At 37.8% G+C, this 27,789-nt stretch overlaps 1 protein-coding gene across 4 annotated transcripts in view; it reads left to right on the forward strand.

Annotated features, from left to right (window-relative positions):
• LOC106153852 (sex peptide receptor-like) overlaps positions 1-27,789 on the forward strand; it is a 72,768-nt gene that overhangs the window by 15,387 nt on the left and 29,592 nt on the right. Inside the window, exons 1-3 of one of the 4 annotated variants that reach the window (XM_013527963.3) lie at positions 15,953-16,620; positions 20,005-20,125; positions 26,809-26,873. The gene's annotated coding sequence lies outside the window, so the exon portion shown is untranslated. Of the gene's footprint in view, positions 1-15,952; positions 16,621-20,004; positions 20,126-26,808; positions 26,874-27,401; positions 27,675-27,789 lie in introns of those variants that run through there. The other 3 variants (XM_087018170.1, XM_087018171.1, XM_087018173.1) reach the window with 3 other exon arrangements.

Consider the following 27,789-nt stretch of genomic DNA (forward strand, 5'->3'; position numbering starts at 1 on the left):
TAACTTCACATCATGTGATTTAATGCCGCTACATGCATGTAAAACAACACAGACTTTGGCAAATCGAGTCCACAGTATATGATTAATACAGTTAAATTTCTCTGTTTACTACCTGAGCGTATGCCGTGATAAACGCCACTTGATGTTGTCCGTTTGTTCTTTCGTGTTGGCATAAAAGCTCCATATATCACAAATAGATATCGGTACCAAGGTTAGGCATTTCAGCGGTGCGTCTGAAAAAAAAACCCCTCAATTCTAAGACTTGTTTGTCATCGCAAAATAATCACCAAAATCACCCTGCAGAAGAATTAAAACAACATGTACGCCTCCCGCAGCTCTGCGCATCAGCGCAGCAGAAGTTGAATTGGTCTTTACTTGTTGGAGAGAAAAGATAATTAAGTTAGATGTCTTGAGTGAGAATCTGCGCCCGGGATCATTATTAACCCGGAGTCCTGTAGGCACGTTTTACGCCCACGAGGTGATTTTAAGTGCCCATCACAGGGACAAGTGATGGCAATTAGGTCGTAATTGACAGACGGGTAATAATAAAAGGCGTGTAATTTCTCAGCAATTACGAGGAATCGGTTTTCCTCGAACGAAAAATGGCAAGCCAATTAGGGAAAATAGACCCCATAAAAAAGAATTAACCCGAGCCCTTAAAGGGCAAAGTAAAATTAATATTTTTATAATGATGCGTTGACGATTCAACGTATTCGATGTTGAATCTACTTTCATTACTTTGGATTTCGCATTTTATTTCTGTTAAGGACGAGTGCACTTACAGTTTCTTTAACTCTATCTTTATGTTGCATTAAAAAAAATTAATTGGTTTTCACAAAAGTATCAAAATTGTCCACTAGCAAAAGGAAACATTTGTCATTTCAGTTTTTATCACGTTTATAGCAAGTCGGAATCATTTGTTTATTATTAACCTGCAGGTACCTTTCATATACGAACTGTTCTTTGTTTGAACTAGCCTGCAAGCGGCGTATTAGGTCTTGCACAATGCCTTACCACCTTAACGGTGATGAGTTCAGGATAGTATCATCCATACCGTGCATCAGGTATCAAGGCCATTCTGGTTGGTCTATAAATCGCTTGGATATTAACCTTAACATGAAAATATACCAAGTGAGCCAGCCGAGGGGACTGTAAATCCCATTGCCACTTCTTAATTGTAACTTGTGTTCAGAAAGCAGTTATTTGTTGAAGAATTAAACACATTATCACCATTGCAATTGTAATTGTAGTATTTTATTATTTGCTTCATTGCTAATTGCGGATTTTAACAATAAAGACTTGACATTTAACATGAAATATTTTAGTTTCAAAGGTATGCATGGGGAAAATGCGTTCTTCTTTCAACTCAGATCTCATATGAGACATTTGAATGGAGATGTGTGTAGTCAGGTGTGTCGCTACCAATTAACTGACTACCATGTTTATTGCACTGCTGCATTGTGTAATATGCAGTGATTTCATTGGGTAGTGCTCCTTTGGGCTGGTCAAAGCTTGGCTTTGGCAAAGCATGGTTTTGTTTAAAAAAGAATCCATATGTCGGCAACAACTGCATATTGATGGTTTTGAAATTTTACATGCAAGCGGTCGGTTTTGCAGTGCGTATAATGAGTTAAGCAGTGCTCTTTTCAAAATTGTTCTTCTGTGCCAGAATAGTGCTAAAACGACAAATATTGCCAGATAGATTATTGTGTCACACAAAACGTTACGCACAGTTTTATAGAGCCATGCCCAGACCGATGTACCTACACAGAGGCCACGCCGAACGTATCGAAATCTTACCACCAGGGTACAGGACTCACTGTACTTCAGAATATGCTGCTGCAACTAAACAAAAACCACCCAGTCCGTTCAGAATGATGGGCAAATTGTCACCAGAACGTGTTTTTCAACGATCTTCGCGAAAACCAAACTGGTTTTAGCTGGTAAGAATACCAGACGACCTGTGAGGAAGCCACTGTAAACAGCAAAACATCGCCGTCTGTGTCTTTAATGAATTGGAGACCATGACCGTCTCTGGGTAGAACACTGAAACCGCATGGCTTTCTTTATTGAGGTCAGATTTCACCTGTGCCGCTCAACTTAGTCAAAACAGAGTTTACAGACACCCTGAAAAGGCCTATACGACGAAGCGTGTGCCGCGTCGAAAGTGGATACCACATCGGTGCCAAAACGCCAATGGTAGTCATCGATGAAGACCTGAACTGCATTAAATAAAAAGAATAATCTGGGAACCATTTGCCTATAATTTGATAATGGACACATCAGGAACAATTTCAGGTTGCAAGATGAGATTGTCAGATCACACAGAAAACTTTTAATAGCAGATAACTTACAGAACCAAGAGAATGAGCAGCTACCTCAAATTCATCAAAATTGCACATTTGAATCAAATTAACAATATTTGGGTAGGTCATTACTCACCGAATTAACGGCCTACATGTCCTACGATAGAACTGAACCATATTGGACAAGTTTTGTACGATGCCTGGAATGTTATTTTAGATTAAATTCTAAAAACCTATCCCAGTATATGCCTTGTCACTTGAGAGCCCTGGTAGCAACCAGATGAGGTCAGGCGTAACAGGGACTATTTCTGTGATTTGTAACTGAGGGTCTTTTGTGGGGCGTGTATCTCTTTTAAAGATGACATTATGTAAAATATGGAGATCCAAAATATTGCTTTTAATGGTTGTCGTATGACTTAAAATTGGCAATGTATTTTTGTTTGCTTCGCTGGCGAATTCAATTAATGAATTGTCTCATTGACAAGAAAGAGATTATTAAAAGTTATTAAAAAGCGATTTTAATACTTATTTTCATTAATCAGTCAGCAAAATAGGGAAAAAACCGATGAAAGATCATTCATAAAAAATATTCCATATTAAATGTGAAGTCTGTATTATCAGGCATTACTAGTATTACTAATATTTGTATGGGCAGGAAGTTAATGGTAACTGCGTTCCAAAATAAAATGGCAGTTTCAGTACTGCGTTCTCATTAATTAATAGGTCTCAGAATTAAATTATGTAAAAACTTTGCAAGTATGTTTTGGATTTTGCCGTTTTCTTACGCTTTGTCTCGTCCTGTCCCGTTCAACTAAGAGTAAACTAAAAGGACAAAAGGCTCAAGAGTTAGTCAAAGCTAGATTCACTTTCCAAGGGCAAACAGATACTAGATCAAAGTACAGTGGCAACACCCGGCACCCCCTACTTCAGTGAATAGTGCTCTATTGATTTCAGTAATTTGATGGATGTTGTCCAATATTTGTTCGAATCTTTTTAATCCTTGGAGCAAGACGGTTATCAACCATATACTTAAGGTAATTTAGAATTTGTGTAAGTAAGTTGTTGGCTTTGGCTATATGCTTGAAATGGAAATGTGATTCTCTTGTCTGGGGAGATGTGTGACATGATGACGCAATATTAGTTACTTTAAGAGTGTAAATTAAGATTAATGCCCCGTTCTAACTGTGCAAGCAATTTTGGTGTGGTGAAAAGTGAAGTAAAGAACCCAAGAGATGCCGTTTTATTAGCTCTCGAACATGACCGGCATTTCGGTCTCAGAATCTTTCCAGTATCCTCAGGTGACTCTCAGGCTCTTGCACTAATATTAGCAATTCATTTACGCAATTTGTACGTAAACGGATTAGCAACGATGATATCTGCATAGTAGTAACTTTTCGTGATGTAATAGGGACGTGTGATAGGGACGTGTAATAGCACATTAAATGAAGCCTCTCTACTGCCTAAATGGATTTTAATTCACCCAGAATATTTGGCACTGGTGTGACATGTTCATCAATATAGAGATACTCCAAATGAATAAATGAATAAACAAATAAATGAACAAGTAAGCAGTAATGATGGATAGATAGATATCGACATAACCATATAGTCACATGCGCGTTACAAATAATTGCAGTGTTGTATTTTTATGAAAATATTATGTAACTTTCTTGAGTAAAGCTTTGAACAAAGAAACGACACTGACTTATGTTTCTCTTTCGGATCTACTTTTTTGCAATTGTCTGTTGTGTCTGAGATATCACTGTTGTGTCAAAATGTACGACGTACTTTCTGACCCACATTGCATGCCTGAGACCAAGATTCACAGCATGTTTGAATCTGGAATTGTGAATAGCCCATTTTATTAAATGAGCTCGAGGGTATTGCGTTTGTCTCAGCGAGGTAAGAACTGTTATAATGCTATGGTCATTTCAAAAGAAGTTTAGAGCAATAGTTGACTTTAATTTTAGAACTTATATTTTAGTCCAATTTGCCCCCAAATAAGTAAAAAGTAGTTCAGCTCAAAAATTATTTAGAAGTGGGAAATGAAAAACGCCCTTAAAATATTTTGCTTTATCGGCCTAGGTTGCCACGATCAGGCATACATGTATAGGGATATAGGAAAGATTGCTTAGTTTTGCACTTTTATGAAAGGACTGTTCTTAAAATTTTGACGTTCTCATATGGTGACTTTTTTCACATTATTCAATGAATAAATATGCTGACGCTAACAAATAATGCCATCTCATTTGTGTTTTACTATCAGGTAGGCTGTTGGTATAAAATACAGTCTCCATGCAATAAATGTATATTTTAAAAACTCGAATAGATCTCGGAGTATTTTTTCACTTGTAGAATTCACATTGCTTGACAAAGATTGTAATTCAAATGATGGCACTAAACAGTAAGTTGGATGTAATAACTGTATACCTGAAATAAGCCATTTTCGGGGTTTGCTTAAAGCCCCTGATACGCCTCGCATATCCTTAGTGTCTAATTAAACCAATTTCGCTGTGCGTGATGTCTACTGTCGTGATGTGCAAACTCAAAAATGTTGCACTTTAGGGTAGTTATGTGCTCATTATTTGACATCTGTATTTCCCAGCTCTGGATTAGGAATTATGAAATAGTGCACCAGCGTCCTGTACATCTATATGACATGTGAGTATTTCCTGGGGATATAAAAATATACAAAATATGGCTTAGTTTTTGGAGAAGCTAACAAAGAGAGAGGGAAAGCAAAGTAAATGCATATCTTTGACGACAACTAAAATCCGTAGAGAACGCTCTAATTAAATTACATCAACTACAAATGGCAGTGGTGTGTGTTCTTCATTCCTTCGTGTTTGATTTATTTCATTAAATGCTAAGCAACGGCAAAGGTAAAATATTATCCTTCTGGGGCGTCACTCATTTGCGTGGTTTGGTATATTAAGCACTATAGCTCTTCCCCCAATCTCAACTCAGACAATAAAAATATAAGAGACAATATGTTCATGTAGAAAAGGCGATCAAATACAGACAATGGGCTTTAAAAGATCAGCTGAACGAAGGTTCCAACCATCTGACACACGACGTGCTTCCATTTGACTGGGTTGCAAATAGCTCGTTTCCTACTTGACATTTGTTACAAAGTTTTCCATCTTCATGAAAACTGCAAGACTTTGTTCCCTAAATGAGTCAAATGGTTGCAACTCTGAATCGTATCGATTTTCATCCATTGTGTGTTCTATCATAATCGCGGGACCTGGTTAAGTTCAAGTGTTTTCAGTAAAAAGGCAATGGCCATAATGGGTAAGGCTTAGAAATGTCTAAGGGTGCTCCTGCTGGTGCCCTTTCTATTTCAATTGATTAATCATTTATTGACGGAGAGTTTAAAAGGCACGGTTTCCCTTTTATAATCAAAATGTATATCCCTCTACGTATTACAGTATCGTGTGTCATCATTAAAAATTGACAAGAAGTACTCATTAAGAAGGAAGAAAAACGCACTTTGCTCCTGGGAGTATTATTATTTGATCTCAGTAAGCTCTAAAAATATTATGTTAATCCAAAATCAATGCGCTATTTTTTTTCAGAATTTTCGATTCTATTATAAAGTGAACCGCGTGTGGCACACACAGCCTAATTATTTCTGTTTCCTGCAAAACTGGCAGTTGAACAATAGCGCAAGCATGGTTCCGAGACATGATTTTCCGGATTTTCTTTTCTATTCTGAAAGCCTAATCTGGCTGTTTCCGCACTTGTATACACTGTATACATGTAAGGGGATGATGCGTTTGCTAGCTGCTATGTTTTTTTCCCAAGATTGCGTGATGCTGTTAGTCATAAGGACTGTTGTTTTTTGTCCTAGACCGAGTATTACAGAGTTTTTTTTTGTTGCGGTTAGCTAATGTCGTTAGCTTTACCCCAAGCACTGTTTGATTATGCAGTGTTTTTATAATCCATTTCCAGTTTATGTTTTTTCTTTAGGTTTTTGTTTGTCCTGAAATGCAATGAAACGCCTATGCGCAACCTTGTCAACGAAAGTCTTCAACATGATACTGTTTCCATATTTTGACATGTATGCTACAATGTATCCAAAGCATGTCCAATCTCATCATTATTATTAATCAATTAAAAGCGAAAACATAGATAAAGAATAAAGTTATGTGAGAGATAATTTACTGTCACCAGAGCAATATACGGTAGGCCTTGGCACCTCGAAGTGACTTACTTGATATGCATGCCGAGACTCGCATTTCACCAAAAAACAACACTGAAACCGAATAAAGCGTATATATCACCACGATTGATACACGTTGTTATTGATTGTGCTAGTTGTCCTTGTTGTGGGCGGAAGTAGTCTTGTATAATATGGGAGGGGTCACGCATGTTACAGACCGAGTATTAAATTTTCATGAGAATCCATGCATATTCATGACGCATGTACGGACAGAGAATATATGCACCTAAACGAAGCCCGTGTAATGTCGAGTTTTACTGATTAAATGATGACCCGGATCACCAGCAAAATCGAATCATTTGTTCATTGATTCATTTCTGAACTTTCCTGAAAATTACATCGAAATCCGCCCAAACTTTTTTGCATAAAGTTGCCAGCAGAGAGACATAATAACTAACTAACAAAACAAAATGTACATAAATAAATAAATAAATAAATAAATAAATAAATAAAAGGTAATGACTAGGACTATATTATCACCGAAAAACTCCCAATCGCTCCCATACAACTTTTTTAAAGTGCATAGCGAACTGGCTTAATTCAGATTACGGTTTCATATGAACCTAAATGGCTTAATATCTAAATGAATATCTGAATATAAAAAAATCTAATTAAGATGATTGATAGCCAGTGGTTGTGTTATAAGCCATTTATTCCTTATTTATTCCACTGTGTACTGACGTGCTGACATATGCTTATAAAAAAATACAGGTAAGTAAAGCTTCATGTCGTTTATGCATAACAGGAGCCCAATGAACAACGCAGTAATGCATCATTTATTCCTAATCGATTATCTTTCATGCATATAAACAGCTCGACAGTATCTGCGTGCATATGGCAAAACACATGTACCTGTAACGCGTCTTCATCTTCACTGAACATGTTGTCCTGGTTGCTTGAAAGATGTATCGGCGTTATGAAGCTGTTTAGTGTTTATTTATTTATTTAATCCTTCTGTTTCTGAAGAAGAGTCTGTCTCTTTGAAAACAAGAACGCACAATTAAGGTAAGGTATGTAATGCACTAGTGTGTAGATATTTTGTTATCATTAAAACGGAACGTGAAAGTGACGCCGATGTGGGTAACTGTGTGATAGAAACGTCTGTACACACCAGTGTTAAAACACATTGGCGTCTACAATAGTCTGCTCATAGTGTTTGATAATTAATTCCTCGTAAAAGCAATATATTTCTTTACTTGACAGTTAAGATTATCGAATGGCAGTGTGATCATGGTCTTATATTTAGAAGACATCAGTTGTTGTATATTCTTGGATTAAATAAGTAGTTTTATCTAAGTAGAGGTAAAGGAGTCATGTTCCAAGGCAAAAGGTCTCTAATGTGTCTTGTTTTCTCTACAAACCATCGTGATAGGAAGGGCTACAGATTCTGGTGAGTGAATCTTCATTCTGATTTACACGCATGTGTATCATGTTCTAACTAAACATATATCAATTATATGCACTGTGTTTCCAATGCATGATTTATGCGTTTCGTCATGCGGGTACATGGACAACTTAGATGAAATTCACTTTACTGTGCTAAGTCTCTCCAAGTATTCGATTATTGAATCAAAACAGGTGGTTCTGTAGTTAATTGTCACCTTTGACCTTATACCTTCACAGCTTGGGGATACGGAACTGCTTTTCAGAGTTATCTTTTGTCTTGAAGCAACACGTATTTGTTTGCGTATTTCGCCTCAGACTGGTGTGTTATCGGATAACATCTTTACAAATTAAGGATTACATCATATTTAAAATAATTACTGTCCACTTTATATTCAGCGTTACTAAACACATGTATCCTTCAGCTTTTATTTTATAAGGGAACATGGCGCACGATTCAATTACAGTAATTGTTGAGCAAATGTTCAATTCGGTTCAAGTAATCTCTTTAGGTTTACAGTACTTTGCCTATCTAAAATTGATAGAAATGCAAACATGTGAATAATATAAATGTAAGTTTTGTAAATTAGAGTATAACTTTAGGAACGTGCTACATTTTTTATTGACAGGGTGCTGTTTTTAAATACCATTTTTAAAAAGTCAACAGTCATGCAGAATTTTATAACATAAATTATCTTTTGTCAACTATTACATGCATGTGTCACTGTCTGTTATAGTCCAGTGAGCGCAGTTCATGTCTCTAGGCAAATATTTTTCTTAGAATTTTGTAGGTCAGGTGTTTTTTTTTAGTGAAGATTTTAAATAAAGTGCTTTTACATCAATATCCCTTTTTGAAAATTTCGCTTATCTATTCCGTTAACGCGTTGATTTATTGCTAATTGCCTCAGTTGTTTGTTATGGATTTTTTAATGGAAGCATACATGTAGATAAGCATGATCAAAATTAGAAAAAAGCACAGATAACAAAAATAAAAACACACCGACAGGGCAGACAATCCATATTCCTCTACATGATACATGTTGTAAAGGTTGCACGCAAAAGACCAATTTGTCTAAAAGCTCAGTCCGTTATCACCCCTAATGTAGTAAGATTTTATACACAATAACAAGGTAATATAATCTAACACATGCACTTAGTTGATGTTTTACATTCTATATTTATGCTAAATTCTGTACTAACGTTACATGATGGCCGAGTGCAAAAATAAACACTATTCATACTGTTGCAAAAGGCCAACTGTGAGATTCTGGCATCAACACCCGGTGTATATTTTAACTGCCATTTTCATGGGAGCGTTATTTAATCGTATCGCATGATGATTTTAAATAAAACCTCCGGAGACCTTAAATGTGCGTGTTATTTGTCGTCATTTAAGCTTTGATCAAAACAGGACGCACGAATGTTAGGATCGTACGTTCCCTGTGAATTTTGGGTGCAGTAGAATCCGTGGAATTCGCAGAGGTAGAGGAAAGTTTGCAATGGAAAGGCGCAACTCTGCCTTGCGAGTCGCAGGGGCCACGTGAGATGTCCTTTCAAGAAGGGACGAGGTGCGATGTCGTGGAAATTGTACTCATTTCTGAAGTTTGTCTTGCTACCTGCGTACGTGGTACGCATTTACCACTTATGAAGAGAATGCAAAGCACGGCGAAAGTAGCTTCACACTTGCCCCACAGGCTTGTAATGACGTACGTCAGTTTTGCCTCCTGTTCTCCCCTTCTTTCTTTTTTCCTCCCGCCTTCTTTTTCTGCTCTCTAAGTTTTTCCCTAGCCTTTGGGAGGCATATTAGAAGCTGAATTGAGCAAAAATTGAAATTCATTGCTTGCGACGTGCGTTATGGACCACGCTCGTCTTGCGAACTCCTCGCGATCTCTTTGCGAGTGGAGCAAGTTATGCTTGCAGCCTCGCTGTTCGCAGATTATTCGTAGAATCTTTTGAACGTGTCCAATATCCTATATAAAATATGACAGTGTATTTGTCTTGTTGTGAGAAAGCCTGGTCTTTTATAAGTTTACAATCATAAAGTGTAGTCTTTTAAGACGTCTTTTATAAATGTGAGTTTGCAGAACGTGGCCAACATTTTACACGTGAACTTAGACTAATAACTACTTGACCAAAGTGTTGTTAGAGCAGATGCATTCAATATTAGGTCTACCCTGTTGACATGACGTATTTATACCACGTGACCAGAATGCCAATTTCGTGGTCCCATTTCACTCGGAATTAATCTTTTCGCCCTCTATCCAATTAACGTTGTTTAGCTGTTAACCGTAAGTGGTCAGACTTATTCACAATAAATAGCACGGGGTGCCCATCCAATAACACAGATTATCAGACTGATTAATATTTAGTGGAATACACTCGTTCGCCCCGGTCAATAGGGTCCTACACGTGCATTCTAGGCAAATTACCATCTATTTATGATCAGTGATTTTCTGGATGAACAAGGAACATAAAACGCATGAAAATATGCTCATATTGTCTAGTTGCGACGACTTCCCACGCTCTCTCTACGCAATTTGTTTCGGTTTCTTTCTTTGCGTAGAAGACGATTACTTCTGGTTTATCACAAAATAAAAGGCTTTTTAGAAAAGAAATAACTGAAAAAAATTAACGTAATAAACAGCGGTGTGGCCCCAGAGTAGCCGTCTAACGACCTCACTCGCAAAAAACAAAAAAAAAACAAACAAAAAACAAACAAAAAAAAAAAACCGGGAAGGTTGAGAACGTAGTTAAGCTGAAGCATGTGTCTCAGTGTAAATAAATGGGTATCTTAGGCACGTGCAGATATTGACGTGTACCTAGTAGGCTACCTAGTACTAGTTGCATCCAATCAAAGGCAACGCGACTAACTTGAAAACTAACTGTGACTAGAATGTATATTCATGTTTAATTCTGTACAAATATTACATACAAAAAAAAAAGATTGAGTGTTGAATGTGGAGTGGGATCAGTGAGGGTGGAATTAAGACGACTGTTATAAGTTAGAATATGATGTGTCTTTCTCTCGTATTTTTATGTCTGAAAACAAAGGTAAGAATATATTTGCTCTTTTACCCAGATTGTGAGCCAATTGCTCTCTTGGCTAATACTGTGAAGTCATTTTTTCGTAGTCGACTATCAAGAAGCACTGTTACCAAAACATACAACACTACGTTCTTTTGTGAGACAGGTTCAGTCGCTGTGAAAACGAAACCCATCTTAGGTAGTTGAATTCATACATTGTTTCCAACAGAGTTAATTAAAATTACAATGTTGCACACAAATATCTCTGCTTGCTTGATGGTCACTTTGCACACACAAATCAACCGACATAACCGCATACATTCATAATTGCTATGCGAGTTTGGTGTATGGAAATATGATATGACCCGTTCCCAGGGATTTGCTGTCTAATCACGTTGAACATGCCATTTTTTCGTGTAACCAGCATAATTTGGTGAGGTAATATTTCACAATTACTGCTCTCCACCGATAGGTTTTGACTTAAACATCTCCTCTCTCCGCAATTACCCAGTCTATAACCCTACCGACTACAGCCATGTTTCTCTTTAATTTCTATCCTTCAAAATAATTTCAAAGTTTCAACTTTTTTCCTTTGGCAATTCCTTGCCCACAGACGAGGAGCTAAGAATAATTGGAGACTATGTGTATCATATAATACGCAAACCCTTTTGCTAAGCTTAACCTCAGCCGTAACCTGGGAGGAGACAGTGAGATTCATATTTTTAGTAAGATCCAGCAACAAGTGATTTACTGTCGTAGCACGCTAACTTTACGGCTTACGTCCGTGTTCCAAAACTTCACAGTTAACTCCTTCTACTAATTGGTTGCTACTTCGTGAACCCGTGTAGTGACAGTAATGAAATACATGTAAACCAGTGGTCTATGTGAAGACGTGCGCTGGTGGGCCTTTCCGTCATTTGGCTCACAACCTCAATAGAGCGGCACCATACATTGGCTCACATACTCAGACTCAGATAGAGATGCGCACATAACAGTACAGAGAGAGAGAGAGAGAGAGAGACGCGCATTCATTTTCAGAAATGAGCCATCTGTGTTTAGCTGTCAAATCTGTCATGTCCGTCTTTCCTAGACAATACGCAAAATACCTGGAATTCAACGCTAATAGATTGTGAACTGTTTTAATAAGCTGTTTTGATGGAAATATAATTATTTCGTGCTAACGCATTTAATGCCCCAAGAGAGAGAGCTGTTTACTAGCATCAAATTTCCTGAAACTGAGCCATTTAACAATCAGTCCCCCAAGGGGCTGAATGCTCTGAGCTAAACCTACGTAATTCTTTAGTAGAGGTATTTAACCTTGATAAAGGACCGTTTTTTTATAAATCACTTAAAATTTATGTATCCTCCGCTAAGAGGGCGTGATTATCTTCGCGTACATATCAATTTTAAGGACTCCCTTTCCTTTTCCAATTTGCATGTAAATCGAATGGAAAGCCTAGGTATAGTTTATACTAATTTGTCTTACAGTGGGGGGCCTGGGGGCACAATGGACCACACTTGCTTTCTCACTCATTCATATATAGTATTGCAAGCCAAACGAGACAAAAATCAAATGATTTTACCATCACTGTACATATTCCTATATATTACTGTGGAATTGCCCTCGTCAGGTAACTTATCTTCTGTGTGCTTGGGTCTCCTCCACGTGCGGTTATTAACAAAATAAAGATTCGCCAGTGTCTTATACCTTCATTTGGCCAGGGGCCATTAATTATTTTAATATGCCAACTGAACAAGGCTCAATCGTGATCGTGGAGGAAATAATTTTCATACGTTTTGAATACAGTCAACGTGTGCGTTAGACCAAGTGTAGGGGTAAGCTTGGAGGAAAATGTAAATCATATGTCCCATGAGGTTGTTTCTGATTATTCATATAGCAAAACTTGGCTGTTTAAATTTGGATAAGTCGATTAAATTAAAAATATAGAACTTGCGGGTTTTGGATAGGGTATACCCTGGCCAATATGAAGAAATTCTTGGAAAATTAATTTTTCTTTATTAAGGTCTAACCCCAACTGGCCTTTATAGGTCGATATGATATTTCACACATCCGTCTAATGGCATTGTGATGTCAACAAAAGTAATCACTCAACACCACTTGTGCACTTGGCGTAGCACGTGTAGATTCTTGCACAGATCTCCTGATGGGGAATTCATGCAACCTTTAATATAAATGGAATAAAATATGTTTCAGTGACTCACGGAATAGGCTGGTGTAATGTGCTGTGGCTGTTCTCAAACTTCCACCAAAAATTGGCTTGTCAACCAGCAGCTTTCACCTTTGGTCGACGTCACCGAACAACATTTAACAGCTTCGATTTTGTCTTAGATGTGGTGATTGTTATACCCATGTAACTAATACAGCTTTTTTTTCGAAATAATAATATTAATAATTATTACAACAGTATTGAGTCCACTAATATTGTTAAATAGATTAGCTTTGGTGTTTAAATAATATCACCATAAGATCGACTTGAATAGGGCGAATTCTAACATAACGCGAATTCTAAATTTTGTATTGAAAATGATAGCTTGTTTTCTTTTGTCCATCATACCGCTGTGAATCAACATTTTTATCAGGGTGTAACTGACTACGGTCTCTGTCACCTGTCTGTAATTTCAACTCATGACTGACTATACTTAAAAACGCATAGGGTTGAAGCAAAAACTTTTCTTGTGATTCCCATGGGGCTGCTCTCCGGGCACCAGTATATATATATAGACATCAAGTTCGTACGTATATTAAGAGGTCTTGCTTCTTCTTACCACTTGTATTACCTGCTGGGGCAGATGGCTCGTTCTTATGCCTTAATATTCTTATGTCTTAATGATTTAATTGCTTGATAAGTTCGCAAAAAACACATTTGATTAGTTTCTAATGTCAAACACCATGGCCGTGCTTGTTTACGGCTTGCTGGACACATTCGTGATGTGGCTGTCCCGCACTGGTTGTATGCGTCTCGGCGGCAGTGGCTGAGACGTCATTTAGCAAAACTTTTTTCAGATTCTAATACATTATTATTACATGTTACAGCCGTGTCAAAAGGCCATTCACTGTCAGGCATACATATCATGTGATATTATGTACTAGTACATATCTCTTATGTTTTAATTGTCTTTTCCGTGTTGTTTTAGGCGGCAGAGCTAGTCGGTATAAAAGCTTGATCCAATATCTGCAAAAATGTCTGTACTATCGATCGGTGAAAGAAAACAACGCTTGAGATTCTGCATTCGAACAGAGTAACTAGCATAGGGCAATCTATCAAAGAAATAATGACATCCTTGCCTTATGTCTGTATATAGTTTTGATTTCCATTTTGGCTTCTTTATCCAAAATTTTGTTATCCGAGACACTTAACGCCACAGTCAAGGAAAGTCCCATGACAGGAATAAAAAAAGTCCGTTAAACAGAGGGTAAACTTGATTTGTTTGTGTGGAACGGGTATTACAGTTATGTTTGATTTTTGATTTTGTGTCTCGGGCTCTTAACAGACTTTTTCAACCTTCTGGTAGGTCACATCGCACCGGCGTACTCAGGTTGTACATGTGGAGATTTCGACCAACCGCTGCTACGACCTTTTGAAAAATATATCCGATTTATAGGATTTTTAAGTAATTAGACTGATCTATAACTACACCCTTTTTTACCCTTTTATAATGTATTAGGTCCAGATCTGATTCCGCAACCTTGCTCTGAAATGGTGGAAATCGTCTCCCTGTATTCGCCAACATTATGACGTTTGAGGCACCTCAGTGACTAAAGAAAATACATTTCAACCAGCAAAGGAAGGTGCGCCAGTTGTTCTTTACGGGTGTGATACTGGACTTCACTCAATGTGTATTTAATCAACAATAGCAAATAATCATATTGTTCTTTAAGCATAGGCAACAAAATCCGATAAACATTTCAATTCAGTTTTCCATTCAGGTTTATCGACCTCGTAGCACACTTTCCGTACTCGGCAGCCAGATATCGATGAAGTGGCAGAGTTAACAATGATGCTGCGTACAGATGTCATCTGAACCGAAACACATTTTCTGTTATAGATCATGATAATAACCACAGATCCCGTTTCTTTTGGCCAATACACCCAGCACGTGCAGATTCCGTATGAGTTGCCACCCTTTGTTGCTAACACACATAAGTCTTAACAGAATGTCATGGTCGCGTTTGCTGCCAATCAGGTTTAATGGGGATATCTGTCAGTCAACAAGTGATTCATCATATCAAATGACACAGCTTTCGTACTTAATTGAGAACGATTGTTCGATGTTATCAGTCATTCAATTATTCTACTATTAAAAGCAATTATGCATGAGCAAAGCACAGTCGTGAATTAAGCGTAGCTATTGGTGCAAGATTGCTGCACAATATTGACGGTCACGTTCACAATGTACAGCCATCGGTGCTTAGGTTCAAGGTTGTAAATTATAAGTTGCTTGCTGATTGGTCCACATGAGGCTGCTGTTGAGTGACATAACCTAGCCAAACAAATTGCGTTGACTCCAACCTAGCCAACAAGCCTGTATTGACTGCAATCTAGCCAACCAGACTATCTTGACTCCGACCTAGCCAACCAGGCTGTGTTCCCTACAACCTAGTCAACCAAGTTGTGTTTACTGCAACCTAGTCAACCAGGCTATGTTGACTGCAACCTAGCCAACCAAGCTGTGTTGTCTTGCAACCTAGTTAACCAAGTAGTTTTTACTGCAACCTAGTCAAGCAGGCTATGTTGACTGCAACCTAGCCAACCGAGTTGAATTGACTGCAACCTAGCCAACCAGGCTGTGTTGCCTGTAACCTAGTCAACCAAGTTGTGTTGAATGCAGCCTAGTCGACCAGGCCATGTTAACTGCCACCTAGCCAAACAGGTTGTTTTGAATGTCACCTTGTGTTGACTGCAACCTAGCCAGCCGGGTTGTGTTGACTGTCACCTTGCCAAAAATGATTGTGTTGACTGCAACCTAGCCAGCCAGGCTGTGTTGACTGTCACCTTGCCAAACAGGTTGTGTTGACTGCAACCTAGCCAACCAAGTTGTGTTAACTGCAACCTAGCCAAACAGGTTTTGTTGACTGTCACCTTGCCAACTAGACTGTGTCGACTGCAATCAAGCCAACCAGAGTATGGTGATTACAATCCAGCTGAACAGGAGCCTATCCTATTTCATGATGTGTGACCCATTAGCCAGCCACCCCTCGTTATTTACCGTTCACCAAATCCCGCTTTGTCAACACGTGTAAACCGTTCACATTTTTTTCACTTTTGATATTACCTATTGATAGCTACACCAGAGAAAGGGTTCACAACATGTGTTCATTTCCGGTTGCAAATGTTGATTGCAATGAGTCGAAATTGATCACCTATCCAACCCGTTCAAACTGCGGGATGTTATTAATAGGTTAAAGACACGCAACTGGCTTTAATGTACCTGTAGAGTAGAATCAATGTGAGCTTTATAGACTTAGTGCGAACAGTACCATTAACAGACAAATGGAACAGCGTCCAAGGAGCCAACGAGATGTCGATTATCCATTCGCTCACATTACAAGCGTTAGGGTCGAAACGATTGTTCGTAGATTCTAGGTGACAGTATAATATTCCCAGAAGATCAAGAAGTTTTGCTGTAGTAACATCACTTTGACCTCCAGAAGGTGACAAGGTAAGCGCAAGAATTCTGATGGGAGGTTTTGCTCTGGTTTTGGAATTTGAAATCCCGATCAGAATGACAGCATGTAATTTAACGGTTTGGACACACCCAGGACTAAATAGTCATGGGAGAAAGTATCCACTGTATATATATGTAGGTAGATAGATAGATAGATTGAAGGGTGCAAGTTAGGGAGGTGGTAAAATAGTTAGGTAGTAGGCACATGTACGAGAGAGAGAGAGAGAGAGAGAGAGAGAGAGAGAGAGAGAGAGAGCAGTACATACTAACGATGTGACTGTTAACACACAGCATGATTTTACCCACATAACACCACAATCTTAAGTAGCACTTTATTTAACACGTACTGTACTAGTATGTGTGTGCAGATACAACGACGTTGAAAATCACATTTAGGTATGGTTTTATTCATTCACACGAATCCTGACTTTGCAAAATATTATTGTACCTTGTTTCCATAGTGGCTATAAGTAATAGACGTAATATAGAAAAATCTATGAATAAAGAGGTTCAATGTAGCTGGTATCATTTAACAAAACACATGGCCAGAACAAGATATGCAAATTCCCCTGTAAGCAAATTAAATCACGTAGTGTATAGATTTTAGAATAATGGCGTCGTCTGTTGTAGACTAGCATTAATGTATTAAATCTGGATAATTGTGACAGTTTGTAACGTAGTCATCGGAACGCTAATTCTAATGCATTCACTGAGTCTTTTATTTAGCTTAAAATCAAATCGGATGACGGTCATCGATAAAAGTCACTTAGACGAACATAAATGTTATCCCAAAAGACAAATAAAAAAACTAATGCGGTGGAAATGGTATTACGCATGTTATCAATGCCGGCATGGATATATAGAGAGTCTGAACACGACTTAACTCGGCCGTGCTTCACTGCAGAGCATTTATCAGTTTCAGTGTTCACAGTATTCACCCTCCAGCCTTGATTGATCAGAGAAGCTGAAGTACCGACAATATTCCCGTTGTTATGAAGTCAAAAGCAGTATCTAGACAAGGACACTCTCCTATAATCCTACTTTACTGGCGCTTAGAACCAGTCCAATTAATTTAACTGTTTGGATTTAAGATGCACGCGTGCCTGCATTATCGAATATACTTCATTTTCCCCTATAAGTGCAGTACCAATATATGCCATGTGAGACGTGCTTTATACAGTAAAGAAGACCTTTTTCTCTACATGGACACATCGCCACTATGTTTTTTTTATTTCAAAGCTGGGTCTCTTACTGTGAGTCCTCGACAATGTAAACAGGTTAATTTTTTCTAGTAACAGTTCACCAAGTAGGCCAACTGCATGAGACCGTCTACACGAACAGCCAAGTCCCGGAGCATGGTGTGTTATTGGCGTATCAGATCAGGTTCGAAACATTGCCATTTCTGTTATCATTGTTTCTTTAAAAAATAACGTGGGAGGAAAAAGACGGATTGCGGAATCACAATTTCTGCGGAGGCCGGTATCGTAGCGAGAAAACCAAACTACAGCTTTTGTTGAAAAGTTAATACGGTTTTCTCACTGCCTGAAAGGCTGCAGTGGCAAATGCGGAAACGCGAGGCTAAGTCCTACTACTCAGACCTGAAGGAATCGCAAAAAAAAAAAAAAAAAAAAAAAAAAATATATATATATATATATATATATATATATATATATATATATATATATATATATATATATATATATTTGATAGAGAGAGATGATGATTTTATTCAATTCTATGTTGGATCAAGCATAAGAGATTATTTCGGTTTTTGTTTTTAAAAAAGAAATGAATAAACAAGAAGATGGATAGAAAGTCATATGCCACTTTGAAAAAAGGAATTCTTGTGGCATTCCATTCTGCTTCGAAATGTCAACCCACAAAATGTCATTAATGATCTATGCGGCTTGGAGCAGCTGGCAGTTTTAATCCCAGACTCGTGGGCGAACCCCCTTACATGTGTATTTGACCTTTGTGTATGTGTGTATTTAGTAAGTGACATGCATTGCGTATTAAGCATGTGCGCGTGGCGTAAACGACGCACTTATGTCCGTAGTGGGTTTAAACTGGCAAACGATCATTTGCCGCGAAATCTATACTACTATCACGCGACTCTCCGTACTACATGTAAACCTCAAAACCGGTGCCTGCATTGAGTTTGTCGTGGAAGAATGCTCTGGAGTGTCTCGTATGTATGTCTTGTGTGCTTTTTCTGTAACGAAAATATGCTTGTTTAAAAAAAGTGCTCGGTGTCTTACCAGTCAAGTGTATAGTCTTCATTAAAATGATGCGATTCACTCTTTACAGTAAAACTCACATGTTACGCGCTAGTCCCGTTTATTGTCATTGAAATATTCCATTTATATGTATGGTTATTTCAGAGTATAAGAGACAACCGTCCTAGTTGATATTCCTACGGAAGAATTCGTTGACCACTTAATTAAGTCATGCGCCATATATAAGCCACTTAATTAAGTTATATGTCCTATCTAAAGCAGATGGTTAAGTCACATTGTATCCTGTATAATAACGTCACTTTGTCTTATCCGAATCTTAATATACTGGAAGGTTGGTATTTCTGTTACTCGTTCTGAAGTCTTGAAAATGTATTAAATATACGAGTAATGCTTTGGTGGGTGTGGAAAGCATATCTGTGGATGCCTGAATGTTTATTTGTGAATTTTCAGAAAAATAGCTTTAAAGAAATGAGAGGTGAGATCGGAGATGTATTTGGAGGCCACGGTAGCCATCCATACTATACTTCTTTATTCTGTATCATTTTATGCATGTTTTGGATACGCATATGGTGTTGTTTTAATTGCCACAAGTTAGGGGTCATTCAGAACAGTGGACTAACTAGTCCGAGAGCCAGATCTGGCCGACCCACTTGAATACTTCCCCACAGGATATCTATTCAATGTCTATGAGTGGATTCGACGGCAAGCTTTGTAGTGGATCGCCATATTTGACCCCCGGACTAGTTAGTCCCCTATTCTGAACGGGTCCTTAGATAATTAAGTTCTTTACATTAATTCATTCAACTGCACGGACCCCATTATACTTTTTAACGCCAATTGAGTCCTTCACTTTGTTTTTGCTTGCAAAAGAAGGTGAAGCACCCTCTTCTCCAACTGTGCCGTAATAAAGTGTTCAGCATTTCAAACATAAAGATGAAAAAACTGTGATATGCGCTAGACCTAATCAAGTGAGTTCTTATATTCTATGTGTAACACAGCTTTGTTTTTTCACATTAAGTCCACATCTTCTTCTTCTTTATCGATCTGACGTTGCATGACTTGGGCAAATCCTGGGAAATTGTAAGTAATCCAGGAATATGGAAGTTTCCATCTGATCAGGCCTATGTCTTTAACCTTTCAGGTACGGAAGGCAGACCGCGGCATACATATCATTTTAATCAATACGCCATCGATTAGCTCCCAACCCAATGTCCGGGACTACCTAAAGCGGAATCTGGCGTACTGAAAATATCTGGTACAAGGTAATATAATATAATATAATATAAAATATAATATAATATAATATAATATAATATAATATAATATGACTCACGAAGACATTCAGAGAGCACACACAACGTAATATAACATAGGTCAAAAAGTAAAAAAAATATATATCAAGAGGATTAAGCATAAGTAAAGAAGAATAGAAGAATAAATAGAATAAAATAAAAAAGATGGAGTAAAACAAACATACGCTGAATAAGGTCTGTAAATGGAGATCCTTCTTTTGATAAAAAGCAAAAAAGCTCTTTACTAAACGCCGAGTATTCTATTGGTGTGTGTAATCGAAGCCTGATCGTACCTGGCTTATGCGGGAAATGAACAATGGATTTTATCAAGCCGTGAGTTAAAAGCCACGAGGGCAAATCTTTCTATGGATTAAAACTATGAAGATATTTTAGGTCGATGAGTTATTACAAAGCAATTGTCCCCATCAGAAATGTTTGAGGAAATGAAATCTTGAAAAGGAAATACACCCGTTTTCTACTTCTTTCACAACTGCAAAACGTTGTTTCGATCTACCCAGTACAATGACACAGTTAGGTTTCCTTTACAATCCATTGCTAGACAAGTGTTTCTCACGAGTAACGATGTCACCCCCCCCCCCCAAATGAAATATAAATAAATACACACACCTGCAAGGCCACACGCACGCACACACGCATACACACTCACACACCTTTTCACACGTAATCTGTTCTGTCGCCTTTCACAGCGTTCACGACGGAGTGGCTGCATATAATCAACATTCCAAAAGCCACCTGTCACCCGTCTCCCTAGTGTCCTTTGCACGGGGCAGTAGTGACGGTTTTCTGCCTACTCTTCCTCCTGGAAACTGGTTGCAATTTTGTACCCGTTCCAGGTATTCTCCAGGGTGTAGCCTGGACACTGTACAAAACCACAATAGTATACATCCCTGAAAGCCGTCTAGCTCTTGACCCTAGATGTGAAAATTGCCAGTACGTTTCATAATTCCGAGTTGTTGAGATCACCCATATCTACCCACATTATAGTGCACTTCTGAGATAAGATAAACGGTAATGACATTTTCATATACATTACATGTACGTGCACTAGGCAAGATAAGAAAAAGTATGTTCACGTAATTCATCAAAAGGGAACAGCTATAGGTGATGGACGAGGGGCACTTTTATTAAAGTATATTATTAATGATATTTATCACATTTTGATAAAACTCATTAGAGACACGGTGCGTCAAAGCAACTTGGAGACGACAAAAACTGGTCCAGCGAACCGACGTCATCATAAGCGTCTCTCCTAAAGTACCGTCTTCATTGATGCTCGGTTTAGGCTTGCAGGAAGATTAAGAATTCATGGCGTCTTAAGTACTCTATGTGAGAGTTAAATGCAGTTTGTGATTTTTTACGTTAAGCAAATATTTCATGCTCTTGCAAGAAGAATAGTAAAAGCCATATCAGGTCTTAATGTGTTCACTAAGCTGATTATGTATATGTGTGTATATATGCGTAAGAAAAAAAGAAAGTATGAACGAATAAAAAAAGAAGGAAAGGGAATTGGGGAGGTGATAACAATAACATAACATGTTACTTTTAACTATTTGAGTCATGCTATTGTTTATTTTTTGAGCAAAGTCCTCGTCAGAGACTGAAAATCGAAAAAGCACTTATTCGCTGAGGTGACAACCGCTTGCTTCTGGGAATGTTTATTCAAAGACATTTAATGGCGTTATGAGTCGATCAGAAGTCGTGTACTTTAATTCATTGAGGAATGGCTTTGAATATTGGTTCGATATTTCTGCGTGATTTTATGACCCGAATAATGTGTGAAAACTGCAGTATAAGCGAAGTGTTTGTGATGCATGTATTCTCGTTTTCGTTCAAGTGTAAGTACAAGCTGCATTTTAACTACCAGGGTGTCTGGCGAAATTTTCAATAGGCTTTTGCCATTTTTGACTTAGATGTTCTATGTGTACTTAAGGCGTAGTATTTAGATGTCAGTTTTCAAGGAAATTGCCACTCATTTTAGCCAGTGGAACAGCTCAACAAAATGGGAAGTGGTTCTTATCAATAAGCTTAGCAATTGAATTTAGATGTAAAAAACTGGACACCTTCAACACTCGAATGCTTCTGTGGAAATTGAAAAAACATAAGAGCAGTAACAAAAATGCTATAGAACACACAATTTTTGTAAATGCTAGCACCTCCAGTGGCACGCATCAGTATACTTGACAAGTTTACAAAAGCCGAGAAATGTTTTGAAAAACACACGCCCTACCTAAATTCACGTGTCAAATCAAGATACATATATCAAGACATATGTAAACTTGATGCCCCCTGCCGAAATATCTAGCCCAGCTAAGAATATCGACTTTAAACCACTGATGGCATGATTCGTTTCCGTAGATGCCGGCCAGCAGAGTGAAATCACCAATGTGCTAAAAACAAAACAAATCAACTACTCTCTTCTTTTGAATTTCCTGTTGTTTCTATGAGCTTGAAATCGTATTAAGCACCCTCAAATAAACCCGGCGCCTCAAGCTTACAGCTTCCGAGTACGAATTCTGATTTTGTTTGAAAGAATGGATAGTCACTAGATTGATCATACTACATGAGGCCATTTTTGTTTGTTTGTTTGTTTGTATGTTTGGGTGGGGATTTATATCATGTTTTATAAAATTAAATATCAAATACATGGATACTCAATAATAAGGTGGTATACTCTACTTTTCTAACTGGCGAAAAGGCTGTGTCTCAATTGGAAATTTACGAAGTATTTCTAAGTTAAGAGCTCCAAAGAGACATTGTGGAGAGTGCCAGAAAAATCTCACTGATTTAATTTTTGCACCAAATTTTTTGAATGCCAACCCCTTGCTTTCGCTGAAACCATACAGGTAATTGCTTTTGAAAAGAACACATTTACATTTGCGTTCATGTTTGACGTATATAGTGGCACTATAACATATGTTAACAGGACTACATGTACCAAAACGTAGTGTGCCACCTCGCTGCAGAATTTCTTCGAAGTACTTCTAAGTGTATCGCCATTTGCAGTAGACATTGCACGTTTTCATCATTTTTATCAGAGCTCATAGGGAGACCTTACAAATAAAACCAAATTGAATTCCAGGACATGTCTCTCTGCGCGTTCGGGGATTATATTATCTCATGTTTGCAAAAGAGAAGAAGATTAAAAAGCTGGCGGGTTTCATAGTCCGGTTCACGGGAAATTACGTCCTTTGTCGTACGAATGTAGGTATTCTTCTTCTTGTTAACTGCAGAGATAAATAGCAAACCCTAAGAGGCAGATGCACTTAGGCAGCCACAACAAATGATGGTAGGAACATTTATTTGGGGACATTTCATCTGCCCAATCTTCTTTGAGATGTTCAATAATCTTTTAAGCCGCCCATAAAAAGAAATCAAACGTTTGAGGATTCACTGAATTGTGTTGGCATGTTCAAAGTGAAGTACAGGGTCTAGCTGTCCAAACCAAATAGCAAACCATACAACAACAGTTAATCTATTCTGTAAGTTATTAGGATATCTACGTAAACAAAGCCGATCAGGCCACGTAAGTAGCTTTGACTAGAGCACCAATAACTACCATCTGCAATCTTTTGCTGATCGATGCTAAATCCAAACCGAAGATTCTAAAATAGATATCAATGATTATAACCATTAATTTTGTTTTAAGACGTTTTATTTTCCGGTTTCAATAGATGTCGAATGGAATTGCTTCCCGTTTTGGCTGACCTATGAATAAAAGAAATATTTAATAATACTGATCAATGAAATAGATTGCACATTTTTGCGGCGACTCATTCCAAACGTGATTTGATTAGATATCTGTAACACATAATTGGGTATTCATTAGATCGGATTAGAAACCACTACCCATGTCAGAGCAAAGAGACTAAACAGTTACGAGAACCGTTCGCACGTCCCCCTCAATCTTCAGTGTTTCGCCTCATTGGGTGTGTAATTCCCCCAAGGCGCTGGCTAGATCAGTTTAGGAACGTCGATACATTAATTTTACGCCTCTCATTATGATAAAACACCTTACCGCTAATGAAATGTCGAGAGATTAATTATTCAATTATCCTGCATTTGTTCATGTAAGTCATATCTGATGCGGCTTTTATTTTCGACAGTATTCTCTGTTTTCTATGCTCGTGTAGTTTAATGAATGACAAAGTGATATTATGAGAAATCGGCCAACGCAGTTCATAATATCAGCATATTGAGAGAAATATGTGCAATATCAATACGAAGCACCGTGCATCTTTAACGATTATGTAATGCAAGTGGGATGTACCGTTTCTCTTTCTTTTTTCGTTTTACATTTACATTTTTAGATACAGTTAACTACGCTTTTTATACCCGCGGAACAACCTGTAAACCACCATTCGTTACTGGTGGTTGGGATAAATAAGGTTTAATAAAACGGGGGCGATGAATCTGAAAGTTCACTGTGCCCTGTTGGGATAAAGCGCAAAAAAAATAACAGAAGGGATCCCATTCCAACCATGCCACAGATTTTCTTCTTGTTTTAACTCTTGTTGTGTGCGCTAAAATTCCATTTTTTAAAAACCGTTGACCCCAAGTCACCGGAGTGATTAAACTGGTATGGATTTCGTCTACGAGTACACGATTACAGTTATATTTTGGCACAATTTTATTCAGATTGCTGAGAGAGAGAGAGAGAGAGAGGGAGAGAGAGAGAGAGAGAGAGAGAGAGGGGGGGGGGGAATCGGGGTCTCAATGCAGTCATTGTAACAATAAAAAAATACTTTATCATAACATATTAAACTTCACCTGCTTAGCTTGATTTCAGCATCTTAAGTAAACATAATAGCCAAGACTGATTTTTTTCTGGGGGTCAATATTTTCATAAAGAAATGTCAGAGGCACTCTTGTGAATAAGACTCTAGAAAATAAAACGTCTATATGACCATTTCGTTAATTTTAGTATACAAATGATTCATTAAGCATGCAAATTAATCACGAATTCGATTTGTTTACTGTTATGCATTCCCTTTGTAAATGAATCATCTCAAAAAAGCTCTCATGTGAGTCGAATAAATAGAGAACATCCCATGATAAAAGAATCAGATATTCGATTACAAAAAACCATCATGCAGTATAGAGCATTCGAATTATTAGAATTACCTGACACACACACACACACACACACACACACATAAATAAAAGATAAAATTTGCCTTGTAACGCCGCTTTAACTATTTATACGTGCACAGGTACTTAATTTTCCACAAGCGGTTTATTAATGTTTGATTATGATACAAGTGAAAAAATTGCTCTCGAGATGGGTTTGGTAGCGGATTCATGTAAACACAACAACATGGATGTTAGTTTATCCAGGCCACCTGCCTAATAAGATGCATGATTTCAAAATATGCATTAATTCATGGTACAATGTACATTGAAATAATAAATAGAGTTGAAAACATTGTCAACCATATTCAGACGGTTATTATGATCTCTCTTTCTCTCGTGCGTGTGTGTGTGTGTTTGTGTGTGCGTGCGCGTGAAATTGACAACTCCAGGACTACCTCACATGACTCTTTCCTGACCAGATTTCTGTGGTTGTTCAACAATGATAAGATGAGCACGCATCACAAGCAATTCCTACCCAATCTCTGCTTTAAACGCACCCGGGGAGGCTAGGGGGGTCTTTATTGCCATTAGTCTCATTTGATGGATATTGCCTGGATTTAATAGGCTGCAAGCAGACAATGAACATATTGTTGGGTTATTAGTTTCAACTGTATTGGGAAGCCGTATATACACCAGAGATTGAAAATGTGGTAAACAGTAATAAGTCTAATAATATGACTTAGTTCCAACATATCGTCTCGAAACTCAATATGTACATAATGAATGCAGGGTATGACATAAACTTTTACCAACGTCATGTCTTTGTCTTTGACTCATATATTTCATGTTATTGTCTTTGACTCACGAATGTTCGGACTAAATATCGCTGTAACACCCCTGTGTCGCTCAATGAAGGCGTTGGTCTAGACCATAAACACACTGACGCTTTTTGGAAATACAGAGTTCTCCTCGTCTTTGAAAGCGTGTAAGAATTCGGACCAGGTAATGTATTTGTTGATATAAGGCTGTGCGCAGTGGCATTTCAGGTGACCAAAGGAAAACGGAAAGTTAAAGAACTATTGTATTGCTAAATTATATCCTTAGCATTATCATATTCACAAATTATTTTAAGATTATTTCAATTATTCAGGTTTTTAACTACCGTATTTTCAATTTTGAAGTCACGTTTCCTTTGTTATTTTATTTTAAAACCAGCTAGATTTTTACTAATGTTTCTCTTCATACATGTATGAATAGACGTAGAAAAAATTTTACCCCAAGATGCTATTTCTTTTCTACCAGTCCAAATGAAGTTACCGTGAGCTTGTCCTACATTTAGACGATATTGATTGTCATAACGCATGCGTACCATAACAACACTTGTTGATGACTTCATTAGACCACACTTATATATCATATTTCATCCACGGACGAAAATCATTACGATCTTCAAATTAATTATCGACGGACTTCTCGTGTCCCCGCTCTATCGATATTATAAAGAAATTATTCTTAGGACTATTCTTAGCCAGTGATTTAATTCACCTAAAATTATATTCCAGAATATAATTTACCAACAGAAGCTGGACCCATGCATAGCAGTACAAATTGCAATAGATTAAGCAAGGTAAGCGTTAGCAATATTGTTTTACATGAGATAAATGCAATATACTGCCAAGGTGTTGTAGCTTGTTCTGGATAATCGTTGTTTGTTCTTAAAAAAAAAACAAATTCAGTAGCACAGTGAAACATTTTAGGTTTAACTGGTGGGCGTGTAGCCATGTTTTTGTCTGACATGTCCATGAAATAACCAACTGTTTTTGGAAACGGACATTATTACTGCTAGCTACATTTTTGTGATGCAGACTTTCAGTTCGCTAACTTTCATCTTCTTTCTATTTAATTTGATTGGGATTCAATGATGCAGCACAGCAGAGCCTTACTTTTAAGGGTTCTATTTTCTATGTTTATAGCACTTGGAAGAAGGCTACAAACCTTGACCCGTTGTTGTGTGCATTTTTACGCAGACCATGCGGTTTTTCAAATCAGATTAACTAATTTTAACAAAATCAGTTCAATATATATATTCAGTATTTAAGAAAGACACGTTTCATGACACTGTAATCCGTCCATTGAGTGATTGACCTCCTATCTGTTCTTCCCGACGGAGATAGGTGTGTTTTTTCCAGAACTGAAAGCACCATACACTCTCTGTTTTATCTTAACTTAACGCTTGCACTTTGCAGCGGGCTTAATAAGACGTGGCACACATTTGTTGACTAGACTTATCAATCTTAGTGGGTGAGAACATTGTTCACGCACGTGCAACCATGGCTTAAATTGCGAAATGCTGTCAAGGGGACTTTTAAACTGGTCATGCATCTCGAGCTTCAGTCTTCCCAGGGGCTGCCAGGGATACGTTTTCAAAGTAACCAGCACTTATATATCTAGTTCAATTATTGCCAGCGGCACTTGCGTCAAGGCGTGAAAACACTTGGAAAAATTAAGACTTGCCAGAGACGTGAGTGGTCCGGACTGATATC

The sequence above is a fragment of the Lingula anatina genome, chromosome 7 (assembly GCF_051362555.1).
Source record: "Lingula anatina isolate TDL-2025a chromosome 7, LinAna3.0, whole genome shotgun sequence".
Lineage (NCBI taxonomy): Eukaryota > Metazoa > Brachiopoda > Lingulata > Lingulida > Lingulidae > Lingula > Lingula anatina.